A 25,790-nucleotide genomic window follows, 5' to 3' on the forward strand; every position below is an offset into this window, starting at 1 on the left:
TAGGTGAGTGGTGTGATACTAATAAACACAAGTATTACCATAGAAGAAATGTAAAAATGGTACAGGTTCAATTCCAAATGTGCCTCTTAATCTTGAAATTCACTTATCTCCTACCTTTCATGCTTCTCCATGCCTTTTGTTGATGGACTCCCTCCGCACGTTTCCACCTATTTTTCACACCACTTTTCACTTTAAAAAGAAAGTTATGAGTTCATCCTTTTTACAGACACTGTACCTATCTCACTTTTAAATAAAGGCCTGCCTCACCTGAGGATTTCTTTGTCTTCACCAGAGGAAACTACTCAATCATTTCTGATTACCAAACACACTTGTGTTCAGGAGGATCTTGGTACTCTCCTGATTTCCAGATCATTGTTATTCCTCCTTTCAGTCAAAACTCATCATCTTTTGAAACAAATGACATCTCACCTCTTCCTTTACTCGCACTATCAATTTACAACATGTTAAGAATTCTCCTTTATTCAATGAAGTCTCTAGGTTTTGTGGTACAGTTTTCCTTTCTACCCCAGCTCTTGCTTTCATCCTTGGAGATTTCAAATTTCATTTAACTAGATCTTAAAACTGCAGCTTTAGCTTTAAGCCTCTTTCAGTCCAATTCCTTCACCTCTTCTGAACGTCAGTCCCTAATGCAGTGGGGCATACAATAAATAATATAATATGCAGACCTTTTCCACCTTAGAAGTCACCAGCTTCAATATTCTATCCTGAGCGTGACTCCCTAGCCTCCTCTTTCTCTCAGGTCCTCATTTCCCATTCCCCTATACTTGAAATTCCTAGATGCTTCCAGTCTACTGACCCCTCCCTTTTCTACCCATTGGTCTCCTCCCAAATCTCTTTTCTTTTCTGTTGAGCCTGGACCCCATAAGGTTTTATTTCCATTATCTTCATACACTATCAACAAAAAGGTCACTGCCACCAATCCAATGCCAACAGGAGTTTCCAATTTGGGGTATAGTAAAAGGAGAGATTTTATTCAAGTAAAGAATTTGTAAAACAGGAAAATACAGCCTCCAGACAAGACAAAGTGAAGGCTACATTTTTAAGAGTCTTTTCTGTAGTTTTTAATTGGTCCATTTTTATGCAAATAAGTAATCTTAATTTGTATAATCTGATTGGTCCAAATAGCACTGTTCTGATTGGTCAAAATCACACTGTTCTGATTGGTTGTTATAGAGTTGCTCTGATTGGTCATTAAGGATGCAAATAAGTATATAGCTGTGCACTGATTATTGGACCAGGAAGGTCTCAGGCCATTGGTCCAGAGATGATTTTAGGAATTCCTTTATAAAGGTCAGCTCAGCAGAAACAGTGTAGGAGACTTAGCAGCTCAGTCTGTGACTTTTCCCTGAGAAGCCCCTGACAGCAATGGCTGCTAGACTCTGATTATAAATTGGTGCCCAATTAACCACAAGGAGTCCTTCTTAGCAGGAATATTCCTTCTTGAGGTCATCAACACCTACATGTTCTGATGCTCCTAAGCCTTTTGTCATTCAAAGGCCTCCAATCCACTGATCTTTGTGCTGCCATTTATTTTATAAAGCAAGTGGGTAATTTGTCTTGTAAAATGTCCAATAATTTTTATTTAGCTCATTGCTTCCCCATAATGTTTAACTTTTTTCCTTATCTCTGACATTTCATTAGTAGTTAAATCTATAAGCTTGATTGGATTTGGGGAAGGGGGTCACAAGAATATCTCATACCTTAGAGATATGCTGTACATCTATTTTGTAACATTAAGAAACACACGATTTTTTAGAAGTGTTAAGATTTATTTTTAGGCTTAGGTGTTGTCAGTGTGATCCATCCATTATAAGGAATTCTTCACATTCTGTTTTTAATACTTATGATAATCTTTGCACAGAATTATTTTTCCCATTGGGAATTTCAAATGATGATTGTCTAAATAAATCATGTATCCTGCATTGATTAGCTATGAATTTTCTACAAATAAAATACATTTCCTCCTCACCATTTCATTGCCATGAAATAACATTCATGTATGTGAACAGGACAACTGCTTGACTTATTTATTCTTTTTACTAATTTTAAGGTGAATTTGGTGCCAAAATAACCTCCGGGATGTGCCTGCAACCAAATAGAATCTTTTTTTTTTTTCTCTCGTGAGTTTTATTATAAAAGCAATTTTTCTAGGTTTGATATATTTTAATTAATTGAAGTCATTATCCTCTTGGATATCTAATTTATCCCATCTTTATCCAGTGGGAAACCCTTAACTAAATATTGGATTTTTAAAAAAAAATTCCTAGGATTTTATGAGAGCTTTCTTATTTTCTGGAACAATAATGTATGCCAGGCTCATTGTGTATATTTTCTTACCTGGACTCAAATCCTAGTTTCTGATTTTATTTGTCTGGAAAATAGTGTTTAGAGATTACAAATAAGCACTAGAAATTATTATTGGTAAGTGGGTTTTCTATTACTATTTATAAGTCATCTTTTAAGCAGGCAAAGAGAAGAAAAAAACATTTTTAAGAGAAAAATAAAAAAGAATTCATGCTGATATTTCCAATTCAAATGTAAGATTATAGGAAAATTTCTTAAATTTTTATTTTCATCTTTTTAATATATTTTATTGATTTTTTTACAGAGAGGAAGGGAGAGGGATAGAGAGTTAGAAACATCAATGAGAGAGAAACATCGATCAGCTGCCTCCTGCACACCCCCCACTGGGGATGTGACCTTGATGGGAATTGAAACTGGGACCCTTGAGTCTGCAGGCTGATGATCTATCCACTGAGCCAAACCAGTTGGGGCTATTTTCATTTTTTAGGTTTGTATTTCTTTAATCTTATGTTGAAAACCTTGGTTGCTAAGTTATTCACAAAATTACTTACCACCTATTGCTTTTTACCAATAAAAAAAACAGCAAAAAATTAATGTTTCATAAACTTAAAGCAATTGTTTTTATCCTTAGCATATATCAAAATGTATGTTTTATAATTATTTAATATTATATCAGTTGCATATGATAATTATGTTCAAAATTTCAGCTTTGGTAATTGCTTTACTTCTTTTTCTAGTTTACTTTTCTTTTTCTTTTTTTTTAAAAATATGTTTTATTGATTTTCTACAGAGAGGAAAGGAGAGGGACAGAAAGTCAGAAACATCGATGAGAGAGAAACACCGATCAGCTGCCTCCTGCACGCCCCCCACTGGGGATGTGCCCGCAACCAAGGTACATGCCCTTGACTGGAATCGAACCCGGGACCCCTGAGTCCGCAGTCTGACGCTCTATCCCCTGAGCCAAACCAGTTCTGGCGACTTTTCTTTTAACTAGATGAAATATTTACATGTTTCAATGTCTATATCCACCACCATCCTCAATTCCTTTTCTCTAGGAAATGTGTTTCTCCGTTTAAAACAAAATCTGCTATCACCTTCTAGTCCAGAGCACTGCTTTTATCTGGTATTGCTACATCTTCAGTCTTTTCCTCAAAGGAATTCTCCCCCTTCAAAACTACACTGTGTTCTTTCTCTCTGCTTATGAAAGTGTTCATATCAATTCCAACAACAACAACAAATGATGCTTACTTGACCCCTGAAACACTGGGCCCCTGACAAGCTGTTTATTACACAGTTCATCAAAACTGCTCAACAGAATTCACTGCCTGCATGTTCTCACCTTCCATGTCTTAGTGCAACTGAAATATGACTTCTAACAGGGCATTTCCTTTCAACAACGCCTGGAGGTGCCCAGTATGATGAGAGAAACTGTGTGAATGAAGTTACCAAAATGAATTGGATGCATGAAACAAAACTCCCTATGGATTTTAGCACAGATCTGTTTATTCCTGTCAACATATTGACACCTGCTTCAGATCCTTAACATAACAATACACACACATGCACGCACACACACACACGCACACACACACACATTCAACTCAGCCTGGATCATGGGTCCATTGATGATTTTTGAATCACCACAAAATACAGAGGCTGCTGTTGCAGACTGCATTTTCTTCTTCTTCTTTTTTTAGTTGACTGATTTTTGAATGAATATGTCCAGATACAAGTCTATAATGTTTATACAGCTTATGTTATACCAAAACACACAATATACTGTCTTTTTCTAGGAGAACCTCAGAGTCATTTCTGGGTTACATGGGCCAGCATTATGTATGAGTTTTCTCATGGGTGCTTCCTCCTTATCCAAGACTCCTCATGGTTTTACTCCAGGGATTCAGAGAGGATCATGCCTGGGATTATAAATCAAGGAATGAATTTGCCACATTGTACCTTCCTGACAGAGATTAAAGATATTTTTTAAACCACCAATTTATCTGTTCATATGAATCAAGGATTGGGTACAGAAAACAACGAAGTTGCTCTACATTCTATCAGAAATAGTTCCTACCTCTATTAGAAAGGTACCTGCTAAAAAACCATTAGGGCTTCTAAATGCGAAGGGCCTGGACCACTTGCATAGCCTTTCAAGTCTCCAATTCAAAGAGTAGTGCCTCTGCCCTTACTGGTTTGGCTCAGTGGATAGAGCATCCGCCTGCAGACTGAAGGGTCCCAGGTTCAATTCTGGTCAAGTACATATACCCACGTTGAGGGCTCAGACTGTGCAAGAGGCAGCTTATCAATGATTTTCTCTCATCATTGATGTTTTTATCTCTCTCTCTCTCTTCCTTCCTCTCTGAAATCAATAAAACATATTTTAAAAATAAATAAATATGTGATGCCAAAATTAAAAAAAACAAAGAGTAGTGCCTCTGTAAAAAGATAAAAACAACATTCAAAGGACCCTCACTGCATTGTTAAAACCATGAATTCAAAGCCCCCCACCCCATCTCCCATGTCTCTTTGCTCAGGATGTGACCCTTTCCACTGATCTGTGTTCAGTCATTAGAAGATCCTACTAAATTGTAAATAAGCTCCCTCAGAGGGGAAGTGAGATATTGTGATTTATAAAAAAGAGACAGCTTGTCATTCAGATTACCAACATAATTTCTCATGTATGTTTGGTCTTTGTCCACAGTTCCTGGCTCATAGATCCCAAACCCCTGGAATTTTCTGAGCAATAAGAGCAATAGGAGCATCCTTCATAATAATATTTGGTCTCTTGTACTCAGTACTTGAAATTGCTTCAGAGTCATAAAGGTGAAAAGAATGTCTTGTTATTTATAAACAACACCCTTTTCACCATCCTGGGTTTATGTTAGGTCAGTGGTTCTCAACCTTGGCTGCACATTAGAATCACCTGGGAATCTTTTTAAAATCCTGATTTCTGGGCCTCATCCTCTGGAAATTCTGTTTCTTTGTTATGAGGTGGGGCCACAACATTAGTAACAAAGAAACAGAATTTCTGGAGGTCCTTTTGAAAAGCACCTGAGGATTGGGGCTGGTTGCCAGGGGAACCAACCACGCATAGAGGATTGGAACATTCAGTACCCCCCCCCACCCCCACACACAACCCTCACCATGGTACACTAGGAGGGGAGAGGGACTGGAGGTTGAATCAATGACCAATGTTCAATAATTTAATTAATCATGCCCACATGATGAAGCCTCCATAAAAATCCAAAAAAGAATGTGTTTTGGAGAGCTTCCAGGTTGGTGAACCAAAACATTTCCATATGCCATCATGTGCAGTCCCAAGCACCACAAGGACAGAAGCTCCTTTGTTAAGGAACTTGTCCCATGTATCTCTTCATCTGGCTGATGACTCTTTAATGTCCTCCGTACTAAACCGGCAGTCTAGTGAGTAAACAGGTTACCTGAGTTCTGTGAGCCATTACAGACAATTAATAGAACCCAAGGAGGAGGCTGTGGGAACTTCTGATTTATAGCCAGTTGGTCAGAAGCACGGGTAACAAGCTGGACTTGTGATTGGCATCAAACATGGAGGACAGTCTTGTGGGACTGAGCCCTTAACCTACAGTATTTCATGCCATTTCCAGATAGAATCTGAATTAAGCTGAATTGTAAGATATCCTGCTGGTGTCAGAGAATTGATTTTTGGTGTGGGAAACCCCCCTACACACACACATACACACACACACACACACACACACACAATGGGATTGTTTGGTTCTTAACCATTAGAGATAAAAATAATCTTATTATTAATGATTAATATTTTATTACAAATGGGCAGGTAAATAGCATGGCCTAGTTGAATGAAGTATGCAAGATGATCAAGCTTTGACTAGAAGGAGAGAGACTAATGTGAATGTTTGGGGTTATGGTCAGAGGAATAATCATAATAATGACCATAATATATCATTTACTGAATTATTTCTGTGCCAGATTTTGATAAAAAGCAGTTTAACATATCAACTTATTTCAAAAAAAACACACTATGAATTAAATTTGATTATAATCCACAATGAAGCAAGAAGAATCAAGGTCCTATAGAAAGTAGAGGTGGCCAGGGGCAGACCCTGAGGAGCTCTGAGCAGCCAGCATATCACAGGAATCTGACACCTGAATGTAGGAAGGTGGAAAAGATGGATGTAGCTTCTCTTCTCAGCCAAAAGTTAACTTTTTACCAACCAAGGCTGGACTCTCAGCTAAAAATTGTCTTGGCAATTTTTCTTGTTGAAAACTCATTTAAACTGAGGTCCAAAGAGGGGAGATAATTTGTCACTGACAGCTGGGTCAGTGACAGAACCTGGACCAGAGCAGAGCTGTAGTGACTTCCCAGGCCACTTCTAAATTCTAAATCCCTATACCCACTTTCCTAACCTTCCACGTGCATTTTCCTATCATCCTTCTGAATCTTACATAATTAAGATTTATCATTCCAATGGACAGTGTAGTACGGAAGGAAGACTGTGCTATTCAGAGGTAAGCAGGCTCACATTTGGATGTCACTCTGCACTTTGGACCACGCACTCAGCGTTTCTTTTTTTTTTTTAATATATTTTATTGATTATTTTTAAAGAGGGAGAGGGATCGAGAGGTAGAAACATCAATGAGAGAGAAACATTGATCAGCTGCCTCCTGCACACCTCCTACTGGGGATGTGCCTGCAACCAAAGTACATGCCCTTGACCGGAATCGAACCTGGGACCTTTCCATCTGCAGGTCGACGCTCTATCCACTGAGCCAAACTGGTTAGGGCCGCACTCAGCATTTCTTGACATCCCTCTTCTCATCAGACCGTAACTGGTTTCACAGGACGATCGTGAGACTTCATCCAATGTATACAAATGTCTATATGACTAGCATCTGATTAGAACTGAATTAATGTTTTATTACTTTTCCCTTCAAAACTTCAGTTGTTCAAACATATGAAATTTAGCCACATATCCTCCTGATAATTCCTAAAGAGAAAGAGGGAGACTTTAAGCATGCTGCTTATTCTCTCCTGATTTCTGCTTATTATCTTTTGCATCTGGAAAGACATATGTTCCTTTCATTACCTTTATCTTATTATCCAAGATTGTTCTTTGAAACATCTTGCTGTTTATCAGGAGAATTCCTTAATGCATGATACATTAATTGATGTCAGGCATGCTGTCCTAGTTTTGATTTCTAAATCATTCCCTTGTTTTATTTTCCCAAAAGGAGGGGTTTGGAAGAGTTCTTCCTCAATCTGATTATACTTGTCATAGAACAACGTTCCATGCAAAATTTGAATTTGTCTGGGAAGATAAATCTGTCTTAAGATACCAAACTAGCTTCCTTTCTGCACAGTCCCTGGGATCTTAAGCAGCCCCTAACTCTATTCCAGGCACTCATGACAGGAGCACTTTCACAGCCTCATTTTTGAACCATTTCTAGTCACTTTATTCTGTTCCCCTCCTCCAAACTTTCAGTATGTTTGTTCTTCAATTCGGCAATATTTCCCCAACTATATTCAGCCATCCTTCCCTTTTCCCACAATTCATGGTCTGCCTTTGATAGAAGTTTGCACCAACTATTTTCGTGCCTTTACCTGAAACACTCCAGGTGAACCAAGAAAAAGGATGCTGGATTTATGAAAAATTCAAATTAAAAGAATGGAATTTATTGGAGATTTTTGCCCATTACACCTTGTTTCAAACCATCATTATTCATTTATGCTCCTCTCTATGTATTTAGAATGCCTTTTCTTCCTATTTGTTTACCTAGCCAAGACTATTCATCATTAAAAATTCAGATGAGGTTTAACCCCTAACTTTTCATAACTCTATAGAATATATTAGATGTCTCATTTTTGCACTTCAGTAACTTCCTGTGCATATTACTATTATAGGACACAACATAATTTATTGTGATTATAGTCTCCTACTGCTAACATAATCATCACAATTCTTGCACTAGACTGTGAACTCACTTAAGATAGATTCTTGATCTTTTTCATATTGACATCACTCTTACTGCATTGCCTAGCACAAAGCAAATTCTCTGTATCAAAATTTGGCTTAATTTTAATAAAAGCTCAATATAGAGAATTGAGACAGCAGGCAAGAGAAGATCCACAAACATACCACATTCAAACAGATTTCCAATTAATGCAAAAACCTTAATTCTTGATTAAAAAGTAGAATTTAGAGAATACCTTGATAAGTCTCATTTTCTTTACCTGTAAAATAGGTTTAGTGATAAATACCTTATATAAATGTTAAGGATATTAAATTAAATATATGAAAGGACCATATAGGACTCAGCACAGAGTAGATGATTTGTGCTAATCTAGCTAGAATTTCTCCAATAATTTTATTAAAACAGAATAAAATATATGGAAAACACAGGTTGATATTTTTTCAATATGTAAAAAATGTCTTATCCAGTAAATTCTTATGGAGACTCTCATCTAATGAAATGAATCCCTGAGACATACATGAGAGACATACATGGTCTTTGAGCATGTCATACCAGCAGAAATCCTACCAGCTTGGATTAAAAGGTAGGGGGAAGGATGAAATAAAACAAGGTTGTTACACTCCCAAAATTCTACAGGCATGAAACAGGTTGATAAAACTAATCACCTACAAATAGTTGCTACACTTTATGGAGAGGGAAAAATTACTCAGAGGGCACCACCACAATCCCAGAGAGCAAAACCACAAAGTTCAGAGAGTAAAACTGTGAGCCAAGAGTTTTGGGTAATTTGTACCAGCAACAAGGACCTAATACCATATCAATAGCTGAAATTATTTTATCCATTTACTAGAGGCCCAGTGCACAAAATTTGTGCAGGGGGAGGGGGGGCGTCCATCAGCCCAGCCTGCACCCTCTCACATCAAGGAATGTCCAACTGCCGGTGTAGGAATCGGGCCTAAACCAGCAGTTGGACATCCCCCTCACAATCCAGGACCGCTAGCTCTTAACCACTCTGCCTGCCTGCCTGATCACCCCTAACCACTCTGCCTGCCTGACTGATCACCCCTAACCACCTCTGCCTTGGCCCCTGCTACTGCGGCTTCATCCAGAAGGATGTCCAGAATGATGTCCGGAAGGTTGTTCAGCTGTACGGTCTAATTAGCATATTATGCTTTTATTATTATAGATTTATTCAGTTGTTAAATTCTTCCTTTTAGAAAGTAAGTTTCATGAGAATCAAAGACCTTGTTTGTATTGCTCACCACTGTATCTGTAGCACCTTCTAGAACAATGTTCAATATATTGCATATATGCAATAAATATTTGTCAAATAGACAAATTACTATATAAATGAGTGTGGCATATATTAATAGTACAACAATAAACATAGATAAACAGGCTAAGAGTTCCATGCAATTCCCAAACCTAAATGTAAGCATTTCTCTTCATCACTAAAGAGTATAGCAAAATGTACCATTAACATAAAAATATATATAAAATCATTATAATTAATTTAGGAGAAGTCATATGCATATGTTAATATTTAACCATGATAATGGACAAATGTATTCTGTTATACCTCACAATGAACTTGATACATCAGCGTGTCACAACACCAGATTTTAGTGATATTTGGGATAATGTCAAAAGTCATGGGCTTTTTAAAATCATTAATGGTATTTGAAATAGGTCTGGGTTTGCTAAAAAGTTCTGAAGCCATTCACTGTTGAGCTTCTATTTTTGTTGCAGATTTTATCATAGGAAAGTTTAAAGGATGGTGTGTACGATTCTAAGGAACCCAGAGATAATCTGGATGTCAGATCATTTTAAAACTGTGCATATTACCACTCAAATGAAATTAAAATGGGGTCTTCCACATTCAATTTTATTTATTTTTTATTCTGGTAGCTCCATCTGTGGGCCATTGCTGATATCGGCTTGTGTAGTTTTCTGCATTGAAATCATACCAGCTAATTGCCAAAATCACCCCAAGAACCATGAATATAAAGTTTTTCATAAATTTTGTTAATATAAATGGGCTCAAAGTACACCTGAGACAAGAGTACAGTCTCAAATGGCATGTTCACCTTTTGAGAAAATTATTTGGTTGTGAAAAGTAATCTAACTGAATATCTTCCAATTAATTTATAGCATGCACAGGATAATTTTCTAATTATATGAAGAAAGGCTAAATTTCAAGAAGGAGCTGATTTTGATTTCAGATTGTATTTTGGATCACTCAGATTGCTTTAAAATAAACAGAAATAAACATGGGTAGGCATTTAGAAATGTCATTTACTAGCCTTTTTAGGTATGTCACTATTAATTCTAGTGGTTCCTGTTTCTATTCTCTAAAAAGTTCTCACTGAGTACCTATCAAGTGTCCTAGATTTAGCAATACATGGTTAAAACCCAACAAGACAAGATGTTTTTTATCCTCTATCTCTCAATGGTTTCTCTATAGTCAGCAACAAATCCTCTCTTAAAAAGCCATGATTGGGAGAAAAAAGGAATCATTCTCAATCACATCTCTGATTTACAAGCAAGACTGTGATGGATCTTGTATTACTTATCCATGGCTATGTGACAAATTACCCCAAAATTCAGTAGCTCAAAACAATAAAACATTTGTTGTCTTACTGTTTTTGTGACTTAGAAATTCAGGTGTTACTTAAATGAGTAGCTCTGCCTCAAGATCTCTTATAAGACTACAGTCAAGTAGGTCCCCATAGTTTCAATCACCCCAAAACATGACTAGAGTAGGACCAGGTCTCAAGCTCAATCATGTTGGTAGGTATAAGGTCCTCAATGGCTGTTGACAGGAGACATCACTTCCATGCTATAATACTCTCTCAATTAGGCAGCTCACAATATAGAAGCTGGTTTCCCTCAAAGTTAACATACAAGAAAAGAGAAGGTACCCAAGACGGAAACCATAGTCTTTTTGTAACCTAATATCTAAGGGGGCATCCAATCATTTTGTAGTATTCTAGTTGTCAGAAGAAAGTCACTAGTTGTAGTGCATACTCAAAGAGGATTACATAAGGCATAAATAATAGGAAGCAGGAATCATTGGACAGCACCATGGAGGCTGCCTACCACAGCTCTCTACTCAGAGATTTGAAATTCTCATATTGTGATGGTTGATTTTATGTGTCAACTTGACTAGGATACAGTGCCCAGTTGTTTGCTCAAACTCATGTCTAGATGTTTCTGTAAATGGACTTTTTCAATATGATTAACATTTACAATAAGATGAATTTACATATAGCAAATTACCTTCCATAACATGGGTGGACCTCGCCCAATCTGCTGATGGTCTTAAGAGCAAAGATTGAGATTTCCCAAGAAAGAAGGAATTCTGCTCTCAGACTGCAGCACAGAAACCCTGTCTGAATTTCCAGCCTTCAGACTCAAGGCTGCAACATTAACTAGCACCTGAATCTTCAGCCTATTGGCTTGCCATACAGATTTCAATTATAATTCTCACAATCATGTGAGCCAATTTGTTAAAAATCTCACTCTCACTCTCCCTCCCCCCTGCTTTCATACACACACACACACACACACACACACACACACACACACAGATTTACATGCTATTGGTACTACTTCTCTGGAGGGCCCTGCATTATACTAGTATATATAATGAAAATAATAATAATTCATCCAGTTACCACTAAGGATTATTGTGAAGCTAAAATATATTAGCATATTAAAGAAAATTGATTTTGGAGCTAGTCAGACAAACCTATATTCAAAACTCAGCTTTCTCCCTTACATAAAAATTTTTGCTCTTTAACAAATGACCTTATCTTCCTGAATTTGTATAATCACCTAAACTAAAGATAATGGTACTACACAGTAGAATCAAAATGAAACCATGCAAGAAAAAAAATCGCTTGAATATGATAGTCATTTGATTAAAGTTAGTTATAGATATTTTATGTTGTGAAATATAAACAACATAATTATTTTAAATATAATTATTGTTTCTACTCCTATCATAGTTTTCCATATTCAAGTATTAAAGACTCCATGTGGATAAAATAAGTCAGTACTAGTTCTCTTTTTATTATCTATATAATGTGTTTCCTGACCAACAAAAATTAACAGCAAATAGGGCATTTACAGGTGGGAGGGATAAATTGCAGTTAAAATCAGTCAATTAGTCTGATCGTTTTCCTTGAAATCAATGTTTTCTCAAATTTGTTAATATGTGAATTATTGTAGTAGGGTTTTCAAAGTTGCTTAATAGATTTAACTGCATTTTGGGCCATATGTGGGTTTGCCATCATACATTTTATATGTAAATATTGACAATATTTCTTTGGGGGCATTTTGGCAGTGCTATGTTTCTTCTCAGGTTAAAAGAGTATTTTTCACTTTTTCTCAGCTTAGACAGTGCATCTGCTAGTAAATCATAACATGGGGTGATAAAAACCATAGAATGGGCAGAGAATGGGATTGTGAAAAACTTTATTTAGTCTACTAGACAGGGGTAAACATCCCACTTGGGGAATATATTTATGATCCTGCCTTTATGATCCTGCCTCCAAGTCTTCTGTTTGGTAACTCTGTTGTCCAATATATATGATTTACTAAAAATGGACCTCAGCGCTTCTGTCAGCAGGCATGTGTAAAAGACAATGCAGCATTACATGGTGTGCTGAGCAAAAGAATGAAGTCTTGAAATGCAAACCATATATATATATATATATATATATATATATATACACAAGAGGTTATTTTAGAATGATTTCAAAAACATGCTTCATAACTAATAACTGCATTTCTAAGAACTAAAAACAAAAAGATGAAATTAGGATTTCCTAATCCTATTGTGCCTCTCATGACATCATTTTGTAGAAATTAGTTGATTCCACAGCAGCTTAAGATAAAAGATCTTGCACCACTAGGGTTTTCCTCACCTTCTCACACAAAACCCCCTAGATTTGGTCATCCAAGGATATGAGAAATAAATAACCTCAATATTCAAAGGCACAGTTTTCATGAAAAACCATCATGAACTTTATTGCATTATTAATAAGAAGGTTAGAATGGTGTTTACAACCAGACCCCAAATGCCCCAGCACTCTTTTGGGGGCATAGTGCATTCCAGGTGTCTCCCATTGCAAGTAACCTTGTCAGGCCTGGATGGCTCTCAAGATTCCATGAGGTCTAAAATATCCAACAAAAATACAACACCCACTGTTAATAAAAGCTCTTAAACTAGGAATAGAAGGGAATTTTACACTTGATAAAGAACATCCACAAAAATCCTGTAGCTAATGTTATATTTAATGGTGAGAAACTGGATGTTTCCCACTAAGAACAAGAAGACAAAGTTCTATTCTGTCACCATCCCTTCACAATATTGTGCTGGAAGTCCTAACTAGTACAATAACACAAGATGACACAAAGGGAACTAAATATATACAAAACCAGGAGGGAAGAAATGAAACTGCCTTTGTTCTCAGATGTCATAAATGCCTATGTAGAAAAACCCAAAGAAGTGATCAAAAAAATTCCTGAAACTAACGAAGTGTATCAAGTTTGCAGGATACTAAGTTAATATACATAAGTAAATTGCCTTTCCATATGTCAGTAATGAACAAATGGAATTTGAAATTTTAAAAAGAATGCTATTTACAATAGCATTAAAAAGTGAAATACATAGATGTAAATCCAATAAAAATATGTATAAACTTATATATAAATTCTATAAAGCACTGATGAAAGAAATCAAAGATCTATATAAATGGATAAATATTCCATATTCATGGATTGGAACTCAATATTTTTAAATGTCTTTTCTTCTCAACATGACCTCAAAGGCAATGCAATTCCAGTCAAAATCCCAGAAAGCTATTTTACAGACATCAACAAACTAGTTATAAAGTTTATATATAAAAGCAAAAGAGTTAGAATAACCAATCCAATACTAAAGAATAAGAACAAATTTGTAAGACTCACACCCCCTAATTTCAAGACTTATTGTAAATCTATAGTAATCAAAACAGAATGATATTGCTCAAAGAATAGATGCATAAATGAATGGAACAGAATACAAAAATCACAGATAGACCCATACAAATATAATCAATTGATTTTTACAAGAAGCAGGTAATTCAATGGAGATAGTTTTTCAACAAATTGTTCTGAAACAATGTAGGTCCAACAAACAAACAAAACCCCACAAGAATAACGAATAAAAAACTATACACACCTATATTATAGGCCTTCACAAACCTTATACCTTTCACAAAAATTAATTCAAAATGGATCATAGGCCTATACATAAAACTCAAAACTATAAAGTTTATAGAAAACATTGGAAAAAATATAGATGATCTTGAGTTTGGAGATGAATGTTTAGGTATACCATAAAGTGCACAATCCATGACAAAAATTATAATTTAAAAATTTGTTAAAATTTTTAAATTATCTGAAAAAATGCACTGTTAAAATAAAAAACAAGCCACATATAAGAAAATATTTGCAAATACATATCTTTTAAAGGTCTGATATCCAAAATATATAAAGAACCTTAAAAACAGCAATAAATAACCCATTTTTAAATGAACAGATTACCTGAGTAGACACCTCAATAAAGAAGCTATGTAGATGAAAAATAAGCACTTGAAAACATTAATTGTCATTGGGGAAATGCAAATTATAACAATGATTAGATACTACTATGCTCCAATTGCTATAGTTTTTGTTTTTTTAAACTTACAATACCAATTGCTGGTAAGTATGCAGAGCAATTAGATCTCTTGCTCATGTTCATTGTTGGTGGGAATTCAAAATAGTTCAGCCACTTTGGAAGACATTTCTCTAGTTTCTTACAAAACTAAACCCAGTTTTACCCTATGATACAGCCATCATGCCTACCAGGGATCCTCAAACTTTTTAAACAGGGGGCCAGTTCACTGTCCCTCAGACCGTTGGAGGGCAGGACTATAGTTTAAAAAAAAACTATGAACAAATTCCTATGCACACTGCACATATCTTATTTTGAATTAAAAAAAAACAAAATGGGAACAAATACAATATTTGTATTTGCATGTGGCCCGCGGGCCATAGTTTGAGGACCCCTGCCTTAGATATTCATCCAATTGATTTGAAAACTATGTCCACACAAAATCTAGCATGCAAATATTTATACCTGGTTTATCTACTAGTATAATAGCCAAAAATTGAAGCAATCAAGATGTCTGTTAATAGATGAATGCATGATCAAACTCTAGTACATCTATGCAATTGAATTTTATTCACCAACAAAAACAAGCTACCAAGTCACAAAATACATGGAGGAAATTTAAGTACATATTGCTAAGTGAAAGAAACCAGTATAAAAAAGCCACATACTGGACTATCCGATTTGTATGGCAATACAGAAAAGACAAACTCTAAAGATGCCAAAAAGATCAGTGGTTGCCAGGGATTCTGGAAGAGGGGAAGATGAGGTAAATTGGAGAAGCACAGTGAATTTTAAGTGGTGAACATACTCTGTATGATTCTATAATATAGAATACATGACACTATGCATTTATGCATTTATATTTATTGAACATTACAGGACATAGAATAAACCTTAGTTTATGCAAATTAAAAAATATTTAGGAGGTCAGGGGAATCCCAAGATGAAATAAAAAACTGTGATAAAACAGCCTCGTTCTATGTATGAAATAACATCACTGAAGGGGTATGGAAGAAAAGGTTCTGACCTAAGTACTTTGTAAATTAATGGAGTCTGTGACTACAGTAAAAAGAAACTAAACATAAGAATCGTACTGCAGATGATAAAGTATTTCCACAGAACTATGGAACAATAATTCTAATACCACTACACATGAACACTGAATTGAATAATCAAGTAATTGGATAGTAAATGGTGGTCACCAGGTTCCTTACTGTTTGAGTGTAAATTTATAGATAAGTAAGAAGAGAGGCTAGATAATCCACATGGTATTATATCAGAATTGAAGACATGAGTATAAACTCATGCTTAAGTTTATATAAATACACATGATTCTGTATATAAATACTAGTACTTATAGATATAATTTATTAGATACACATACATATACGTATGTGTAACTGGACTCACATACATTTCCTTGCTGTGTCAGCTAAGAGAGCTAGAAGCAATGACACCCCAGGAGCAGAAGCACACCCACTCCCAGGGCTTGGTTTTATAATACCATTCTCCAATAAAACCAATTGCTCATTCTAGAACTGGAGCAGAAAATACACAAGATGAACCTAGAGCATCTTGTAGTGGCATATAGTAAATGCTTAAAAATTTTTTCCATGAATATAGGGTATGTCAAAGGAACACAGGAATCAACTGATAGAGCTGCCTAATCTAATCATGAAAAAAAATCAGACAAATTTCAATTGGTGGATATTCTACAAAATGGAAGTACACCTCAAAACCACAATGTCATCAAAAAGCAAGGAAAGTCTAAGAAACTGTCACAGTCAAGAGAGGAGAAAATGTAGCATGGTATTCTGGTTAGGATCTAGGATCATAAAAGGGACATTAGGTAAAAACAAACAAACAAAGAAATCTGAATAAAGTATAAACTTTTTATTACTAATACTATGTCAATATTGGTTTATTAATTATAACTAAGGTACCATTATAATGTAAGGTATGAATAATAAAGAGGAAACTGGTTGTGGAGTATTAACGGGAATTTTCTGTACTATATTCACAATTTTTCTATAAATAAAAAACATAAAATTAGATTTTAAAAGATAAATAAACCATTAATACTATATTATTTCCTAAAACTTTGTTTCTTTATCTATTTCTGACCTACGATATAACCAAACCTGGAAACTCCTATTTTAGACTTGTATACAAGCATTACCCACTTTGATATTCATTATAATTCTCTGGTATATCTAAAATAGCTATTGCTATTATTCTCAATTTATAGCCTGGAAAAATAAAGTCATGAGATATGTGCTTTTCTTACAGCATTTAGCCAGGAAATCATAAAGATAAATTTCTGACTCTCTATTCATTCCTCTTTAATTACACCACTGTGTTACACACTTAGCTTCACAACAAATTATCAATGTATTTCCACATGTATCACTAGTACCTTATACAGGGTCTGATTAATAATAGAATCAATAAAGAAGGTGTTGGGGTTAAGGAAATTCATAACTGGAAGAAGATTCAGAAATAATCTTTCCAGATCAAGCCTTTTCATTTTGAGATAAAGAAAATAAAACTCAGAAAACTAATTGCCTCAAGCTCATTGCATAACTAATATCTGAACTAGAGAAGCATCAATTGGTTGCCTCCCATACATCGTACATGTCCCAGCTGAGATCGAACCGGCAACGTAGGTATGTGCCCTGATCAGGAGTTGAACCTGCAACCTTTTGGTGTACAGGACAACACTCCAACCAACTGAGCCACCTGTCTGGGCAATTCTGATTCTAGGTCTTTGTTTCTTCCTTTAGCAACATTGCAATTAATATGCCACAGTACTGAAAAATAACTCCTTTATCTATGGCAGAAGACTTATGGAGCAAATTGCCATAAAAAAATTGTAATGTTCTCAAAAGTTCAAGAAAACCTCTAAGCAGATGTTCCCTAAAGATCAAGAAAATAAAAAATTAGTATATACCAGAAAGAACAGCTGTAGACAAATACTCAAGGGCCTTAGGTTTAGCCATATGAAGTTGCTTATTTTAAAACTTTTGTTCTGCAATAATGGCAGTTTCAGGTGGTTTAACTGAAGAGATCCTGGCAATTGTTTTAACATAGGATAATGTAGTAAAACCTGCCTATCATATTGGTCTGCATATTCAAATGAATCCAATTGCATGAACCTTTATGTATGTATTAAAAACAGCATTCAGCCCTGGCCGGTGTGGCTCAGTTGGTTGAACACCATCCCATGCACCGAGAGGTCACCAGTTTCATTCCAGGTCAGGGCACAAGCCCAGGTTACAGGCTGGAACCCCAGTAGGGGGCAGGCAGGAGGCAGCCGATGATGTTTCTCTTTCTCAATGTTTCTCTCTCTCTCTCCCTCTCCCTTCCTCTCTAAAAAATCAACAAAAACAAAATTTTTAAAAGAATTCAAATTCTTCACAAACTTTTAAAAAAACAGCATTTATTCGTTTATTCTGATTTAGTAAATATTTATTGAGCATTTTTTATGTAAGGCACTGAGTTTCATATTTATAGGATTAAAAAGATAAGATATGAACCTGGGGCTGAAGGGGAATGTTAATCCAGTATTAGGACAAAACATGGACATTACCATCATAAAACAATACCTTCTCTTCATTAATCAAAATGCAAGAGTAACTACGGTATATTATATCCTCACATGAATGTCTTATTTTAACTCTCTAATAGACTTCAGGTTAGACAAATATGACCTCATTTTCCAAATGAGGAAATTGAGTCTAAAAAAGATGAAAAGACCCAAGCAAATCACAGTTTATAAGTGCCCGAGCCAGTACCTGAACTCAGATCTACTGCCTCCAAAACATATTCTCTTTGTCATGTTGATTTTGTTGTTCAAATGGTAGAAGGTGTTGTTGTCGACAAATAAAATGCTTCTATACTACCGAGGAAACTCAAATTGGAAAACTGTTGGTCAATATTTATTCAATACATACTTTATGATCCTTAAATTTCATTTCATACTTTTTTAAAAAATATATTTTATTAATTTTTTACAGAGAGGAAGGGAGAGAGATAGAGAGTTAGAAACATCGATGAGAGAGAAACATCGATCAGCTGCCTCCTGCACATCTCCCACTGGGGATGTGCCCGCAACCCAGGTACATGCCCTTGACCAGGAATCGAACCTGGGACCCTTCAGTCCGCAGGCCGACGCTCTATCCACTGAGCCAAACCGGTTTCGGCCATTTCATACTTTTTATAATCAACTTTACCTTAGGTTTGTCTAGTTTTTTAAACTTTACAAAGAACCAATTTTTGGTTTTGCTTATTCTCTTGTTTCTCTTTTGATTTTTATTATATTAACTCTGCTTTTGTGTTTATTACTTTTCTGTTCTTTGGGTTTGATCTGTTATGCTTTTATAAACATTTTAAGTTGAATGCTTGCAAAATATTTTCAGTTTTTCTTCCTAGTTAATGAGCATTTATGTCTAATATTTTTTCTCAAAATAACATTTTTATTATATACACAAGTTTTGATTTGTACTACTTTTGTTAGTATTCAATTCTAAGTGTTTTCTAATTTATTTAGGATTGCTTCTTTGACTTTAGATTAATGTAAAAATGTGTTTTTAAGTCTTCCAACTGTTTGGGATGTATTTTTATTTAAGTTGTTTTTGATTTTTAATTTAATTTCATTGTGTTCAAAGAATACAATCTAAATTGAAAAGTCTGATATTGAAGCACTACAAAAATCATGTCAGTGACTACCTTTGGCTGGTAGGTGTCAGGAAGAAAGAATGATCATCTATGCAAACCAAAAGGGGGGGCGGGTGAAAAGCTAGGCAGAAACCCCAGAAGTTGTTTGCTAGGTTAGCCAATTTCTAAATTAGAAGTCAGAACAAAGTTTCAATCTTAGCTGGAGTTCTTATAAAAAGCAGAGCAAGAGACCATAATATATACCATTTTAGTTTATTGGGGAATGTGATCCCAAGGATCAAGAATTCAGGACAGGGAGAGTGAAAAGGGAAGAAAGAAAAGGCAATACTGAAATGTGTACCAGCTTGGCTACCCCCAGGGCCTTTGAAAGCCTCCTGTAGGGACTTTTATAAGGTTCCTTAGAACCCATGTACACTGTTAGTGAGAAAGTAAATTGGTGCAGTCCCTATGGAAAACTGAATGGAGGTTTATCAAAAAATTAAAAATTAAACTACCATATCCAGCAACTCTACTTTTTGGTATATATCCAAAGAAAAGAAAATCAGGATCTCAAAGAGACATCTTTACAACTATGTTCATTATAGCATTACTAGAGGCCTGGTGCATGTCATTTGTGAACTGGGGGGGGGGGGGGGGGGGGGGTGAAGTGTTCCCTCAGCCTGGCCTGTGACCTCTTGCAGTCCGGGACCCCTTGGGGGATGTCCATTGAGAAGTCCTTAGTCCTGCCTCGGAGGCAGGAGAGGCTCCCGCCACTGCAGCTATGCTCACCAGCCATGAGCCCGGTTCTTGGCTGAGCAGCGCTTCCCCTGTGGGAGTGCACTGACCACCAGGGGGCAGTCCTTCATTGAGCATCTTCCTCCTGTTGGTCAGTGTGCATCATAGCAACCAGTCATTCTGCCATTAGGTCAATTTGCATATTAGCCTTTTATTATATAGGATTCTTAAGAGCCAAAATATGGAAACTACCTAAGTGTCCATCAACAGATGAGTAGATTAAAAAATGTGATATACATAGTTGTATAAATGAAAACAGAGGACATACATAGATAAATATAGAGATAGGGGTAGAGATAATAAAATGGAATATTATTTATCTTTTAAAAAAGGAAATCCCGCCATTTGTGACAACCATGGATGAACCTGTAGGACATTATTCTAAGTAAAATAAGTCAGACACAGAAAGAAATATTGTGTGATCTCACTTATATGTAGAATCTAAAAAAATCAAACCCACAGAACTAGAGAGTAGAATGGTTATTGCTAAGGGCTGGAGAAAATGGAGAGATGTTAGACAAAGGGTATAAACTTAAGTTATAAATGAATAAGTTCTGAGGAATTTAATATAGAGATTGTTGAATATTGCTAACAATACTTCATTGTATACTTGAAATTTGATAAGAGAATAGATTTAAGTGTTTTCCTCATGCAAAAGAAATGATCACTATTTGAGAAAGCGAATTTGTTAATTAACTTAATTGTGGTAATCATTTCACAATGTATAGCCATATTAAATCATCATGTTGCACACCATTAAAAATTACATTGTGCAACTTAAATTTATATAATAGTTATTTATTAATCATACCTCAATAAAGTTGGAAAAAAAACAAATACATACACACAAAAAACCTTCCTTGGAAAATTGTTATAGAATTGTCTGCCTAGGTAGACTAATAGGGAAGTATTTATTACTATCCAGGCTCACCCTACACTTCCAGTTTTCACATGCATGGATGCAAAAGAGATCGTGGGTTGTCACAGAAGAACATGAAAGATACATGATACAGGCATGAGCCAAGGCACTGCCTCATTGAACCTGCAAAAGTCTGGTCAAAAACGTCAAGGTATCAGTTGCCAAAACACTCCTAGGGTAAAAGCTGTGCCTCCTAGGGAGAGGATACTGAGGTGCTACAAAAGAGGTGCCTAATATGCTCCTAAAGGTAAGTAAATTTCACTTTATTTTTCTTATCCTGCTTGTGCATATCATTTCTTTGATTCTTCCTGAGGAAAAAGGTTGATTAGACTAAAGAATTCAAGTATTCCTAGGTCCTCTGGCTAGTTACCTCTTGAAAATTCAGATGTAATCATGTCATCTTCCCCAGTTAAACAATTTAATAGATTTCCACCTCTCTGGGTGTAAAGACCAGAATTCAGAGCCTTCCAGTCTCAGCCAAGCCTCGTTTTGTGCCAATCCTCCTATCTCTCTGTGCTCCAGCCACACTGATCTCTCTTACCCCAAGAGCCATGCTTTTTCTTTAGGGCCTTCATGCACACTGTTTTGTCTGCCCCGTCTCGTGGTTAACTTTTTCACCTTTCAAATCATACCTCAAATATCTAAGAATTGTCCTCTAAGAATTCATTTCTGATTCCACACACTTTCCTAGGTGTTCTGGTTGGTACATGCCCTCATGATGTTTAACGCCATTTTAAGCTGTGTTTATTTGTATGCTAATGCAACCCATAGCTATTTGCTCCATTAAACTGTTATCATCAGGGCAGGAAGTGGGTCTGCATTTATCAAAATACACCTAGTGCCTGCAACTTACTTATATGTACATCAAAGGAACAGAAAAATTCATGAACTCAAAGATTTCTTAGAAAATAATCATTTTCCTTCCCATCCCTACTGGGTATAATCTAATGTTCTTGGCCCTTATCATTCAGTAATCCTTTCTAGGAAACTCCAAGTGTTCAATATTGCTTGCATTGCAGTTCCCTTGAATACACTTTGCTAGTTTCTACCTTCAAAGCATCTTTCTCATTGTGCTTCCTCTATAGATGCCATGTTCCTCTGTGCTCTACCCATCATAATTCTTCTACACTTTGAGGCCCAGCCCATGTTACTTCTCTCAAACTCCTAATAATTATTCTTCCCACAAAATTCCTAAAGCTACTTTTATCTCTTCTGGGTTTTATTGTTGTGTGTGTGCACCTCTGCATTACCAGTTCTCAAACCTAATGGGCAAAATTTATTTTAGAACATAAGTCAGAGATCTCCAGCCATCAGCCTTCAGATTGAAATATACTCATAGTTATATTTCCTTGAATCCAATACACTCTATAGATAAAGTCCAATAATAGATAAGAAATGGCAGAAATACATGATATAGAAAAATGGGAATAAACTAAACATGATTTACTTATCGAATTATATAAAACTAGAGGCCCAGCACATGAAATTAGTGCACAGGTAGGGTCCCTAGGCCTTGCCTGCAATCTGGGCCGATTGGGGCCTTCCAGCTGCTAGCCAGGGCCTTCCTTCTCTAGCTGCCAGCTGCTGGCTGGGGCCTTCCTTCATTCTGTGCTGCCCCCTGGTGGTCAGCACACATCATAGCGAGCGATTGAACTCCCAGTCTCCCAGGCAGACTCTGGAGGGGACACTTTGCATACCTGGTATTAGCCTGTTATATATATATAGATAAAATCAGCATAGTCAGGCTACTTGGCAGAAAAAGTAGCCAAAGTCTCCAACATAGAGAGACATGTAGATATCCAAAGTCTCTCAGTTTCAGATGACCACATTTGTAGGTGCAAGAATAAAATCAGAACTCTTGAAAGCACAGCAGTCAGCTATGGTGCATAAACTAATCTGCATTTGTGCCAAGGACCACCTCATCTTGGCCTGGAGCATCTATCAGTCTCAAATATCTATAATTCACAATGTAAACACAAGCTATACAATATATAGCCAAGGTCTCACACACCACGCTCAGACCCTCCAGGCTAAATCAGGACTGCTCTGGTAACATTCCTGAACTCAGTGCCATGGAACAAGGAAAGAAATTAGTTTGCTGGATGTCTCTGGGGAATGATAACTCATTCTATCTGTCCCTAGATTTCTTTGTTGTTGCTACTATTATTACTGTATTTTTAGTATTTAATATCCTCCTTCCTATATAATAAAAGGCTAATATGTAAATCGACCAGATGGCGAAACGACTGGTTGCTATGATGCATACTGACCACCAGGGGGCAGATGCTTAACACAGGAGCTGCCCCCTGGTGGTCAGTGTGCTCCTACAGGGGGAGTGCCACTCAGCCAGAAGCCAGGCTCACGGCTGGCGAGCACAGCAGTGGTGGTGGGAGCCTCTCCTGCCTCTGTGGCAGTGCTAAGGATGTCCGACTGACAGCTTAGGCCTGCTCCCCGAGAGGTCGCAGGCCAGGCTGAAGAGGCACCCCCCCCCGCAAGTGCACGAATTTCGTGCACTGGGCCTCTAGTCTAAAAATAAGAAATAATACAAAAATTCACATTTTCTGTTTCTCTTAAAAATTCAAAAGGCAACAGTGGACAGTTTCACCCATGGCTATAAAGTAGCAACTGTTTTAAAGAAAAATACATCTTCCAATTTATCCATTTTCTACCATCCACTATTACATCTCCATGGACAGCTGCATTCAGTTCCTTTACCTACCAGGAGGCTATAGGCCTTTGCCTTTCTGAAGTGTCAATTCTTTTTAGGCAGGGGCCTTGCCTTACTTAGTTGAGCTTCTTCCACATCACCTAACACGTGGGGTTACCTATAAGCATTGAAAGAGTAGACTTTGATAAGAGTAGCGGGCATGGAGTTCAAATCCCAGATCTTTCCTTTGGTAGTTTTAAGATTATTTCTTCATTTGTCACGTAGAAATAGCTAACATTCATTTGATAGGGTTACTGTGAATTAGATAACATTATGCAAATCTCATTTATCTTTTTTTTTTTTTACTTGATTGATTGTGGAAAACATGCAAAGAAAAATGAAGACTAGATCATCGGGCCAGCAAGAGACACATTAGACAGATGGCAAGGCAACAAGGAGATGAGGCATGAGAGAGTAATCAGGAATGGTGAGGTTCAATCAATATGAAAATGAAAGCACAAAAGACACTGGATGGTGCTGAATACATTTTCTCCTCCAATAATGAGGACACAAGCCACCCCAGCAGGCTGTGCAGATTTCCTAGTTTATTATGCCAGGTCTGTTCTCACTCGGTGCTATCCTGTAATTTACATGGCAGTTGGGTAATTTAAATGAAAGTTGGGTCTGAGATAGGGATACAGAGCTACCTAAGACTGTTGTATTCTCACAGTCTGGGTAGGCCAGCACAACATTATAGACTCACACCTTTCCTATCTGCTACTGCTGCTGAGAACAATAATTGAAAAAACATGATAATTACTATATTTAGTTAGTTACTATCACTCTTATTCAAACATGTATTACTTAGTTAAGTTATAGGGAGCACTTGCTATGGTTAGGCTTCATGCTAAATGCTTTACATATTTTGCCACAACTAATTCTCAACACAACTCTATAAAACATGTTGGAATATGTACTATTATTAGTACTCTTGTATAAATAAAGAATCTAAGATGCCCTGCCAGTATGGCTCAGTGGTTGAGGACAATCTATGAACCAGAAGGTCATGGTTCAATTCCAGGTCAGGGCATATGCCTGGTTTGTGGGCTCAAACCACAGTAGTGGGCATGCAGTAGGCAGCCGATCAACGACTTTCTCTCATTGATGTTTCTATCTGTCCCTCCCCCTTTGCCTGTGAAATCAATAAAAATATATATTTTTTTAAAAAAAGAATCCAAAGTTCAAGGAATTAAATCACTTGAAATTTCTCATAGAACTGGCAAGTGTTGGAGCCACAGTTTGAACAAACATCTTTCTAATTTCAGAGCCCTTGCTTTTAACTACAATAAAAAAGAAAAGAAGAGGAAGGAAGGAAGGAAGGAAGGAAGGAAGGAAGGAAGGAAGGAGGAAGGAAGGACAAAAGAGCCTGGATGGTGCTGAAGGAAGGAAGGAAGGAAGGAAGGAAGGAAGGAAGGAAGGAAGGAAGGAAGGAAAATAAGATTGATTTTTTTCCTTTATGGCAAAAAAAAAAAAAAAAAAAACACCCAGGGCACCAAAAGTCTAATTCTAGCTACCTATGAGTCATGTAAATTTTAATTTTCTAATTTTCAAGAATAAACATAAATTATATATTCATAATTTTTAAGAAGCACTAAAATTATTTTTAAAAACCCTTTCATCATTGATACCATCAGCATTGGTGTCATAACTGTCATTGTTGTTCAGAGATAACAGTTTAGTCACTGCCCTTAATTGGTTTGTGATCT

Source organism: Myotis yumanensis, unplaced genomic scaffold, assembly GCF_028538775.1.
Source record: "Myotis yumanensis isolate MYYU_CA2020_CCGP unplaced genomic scaffold, mMyoYum1.0.hap1 SCAF_10, whole genome shotgun sequence".
Lineage (NCBI taxonomy): Eukaryota > Metazoa > Chordata > Mammalia > Chiroptera > Vespertilionidae > Myotis > Myotis yumanensis.